The sequence below is a fragment of the Engraulis encrasicolus genome, chromosome 15, assembly GCF_034702125.1.
Source record: "Engraulis encrasicolus isolate BLACKSEA-1 chromosome 15, IST_EnEncr_1.0, whole genome shotgun sequence".
Lineage (NCBI taxonomy): Eukaryota > Metazoa > Chordata > Actinopteri > Clupeiformes > Engraulidae > Engraulis > Engraulis encrasicolus.
In genome coordinates, this window is record NC_085871.1 from 55,395,164 (window position 1) to 55,396,764 (window position 1,601).

Below are 1,601 nucleotides of genomic sequence, written 5' to 3' on the forward strand. Positions count from 1 at the left end.
TGTGTGTCTGTGTGTGTGTGTGTGTGTGTGTGTGTGTGTGTGTGTGTGTGTGTGTGTGTGTGTGTGTGTGTGTGTGTGTGTGTGTGTGTGTGTGTGTGTGTGTGTGTGTGTGTGTGTGTGTGTGTGTGTGTGTGTGTGTGTATGTGTGTGTGTGTGTGTGTGTGTGTGTGTGTGTGTGTGTGTGTGTGTGTATGTGTGTGTGCGTGTGTGCGTGTGCGTATGGGGGGTGGGGCTACACANGTGAGACAGGATGATGAGTTCGCAGGCAGCCCTGTCTCAGATGGTCCATGATGTTCACTTCATCCCATTATCTGTGAACCAAAAGCTGAGCATTGACAGTGTCATAACTGTGAACCCACCAATGAGCACATGCATGGTGCAGCACTAGGCTATAGTCTGCTGTAGGCTACGTGCCAACAGTATTTAGCCTAGTAGACACTTGTCCATATGGGCTAAGAAATGAGGACAAAGTAGGCCTAGTTTGTTGGATTAAATTCCTGGTAAAGTAATGATGAATTTCCCCCTGGGGATCAATAAAGTTACTCTACTACTCTACTCTACTCTACTATTGTTGAAGCTGATATCGGCATTGTCGCTTCCCCCCTCACATTCTCGCCGCAATGGCCCATCACCAACCATTTTTACTGCGTCACAGTCCAAGTTAACTAGAACTTCGTTTGCACAGTCATTAATCCACGTCTTGTTATTAGGCTACTATACTATTCGCCAGCACGCTGTCCATTAAACATGGCGTTAGCGCTGCAGAATGTCAGTAACGAGGCAACCTTGTTCTGCGCTTCTACACTGTAGGAAGAAGGAAGGTGTGTAACGCCCTATCCAACATTTCGCTCTCATTTTTCCCGAACGAATATGCGCCTCGCGCCATGCTCTCGTCTCCCTGTTCTCCCCAATCGCCCTCTCCTCCCCCACAAAGGCACTTGTATGCTGTTCATGCCTCTTCAAAAAGATTAAGTTCACCGTCCAGGTCATAGATTGTAGCCAAACAAAGTTCTGGTTCTATGTTTCCTGATTTTTGTTAATTTGGAAAACAGGGTTACATCCCAGTTCTCCAGTGCTGGCGTCGTGTAGCTCTAACGTGTCATTTCCAAGCAGCGGTAATTGCGACTCCAAACTCCCCCAAAATACCAAACAAAGCATGTAGTTCGAACTGTGAGAAACATAAGATAAAGCGGTGTCGACACCACGAGATACAAGGTTCGCGCGCGCAAGGATTGGGCTGGGAGCAGCACGCGAGAGGAACATGCTTTTTATCCACGGGAGCCGACCAATGCCCATGTCTTGCGCTGCTCAACAGTAGCTGGCAACCTCTACCTCGCATTACATTTAAACTTCACGATAGGCTGCATTAAATATTGCGTTTGAACTGATGTGGCTGACATGATAGTGTGTCAAGGCTGAGTTTTAAAACTTTCAAGGAACAGGTATGGCATTATCTTACCATTTGACACATGGGACACTGCTCTGCTTTCAGCTGGCTGAGGCGGTATTCCAGGAATCAAAGATAGCCCTGATGTCCTTAGAAATGTTTCGATTCAAGTCATCGAACAACAAGCGGTGAGGTTCGGGGCGCATAGCTTGTT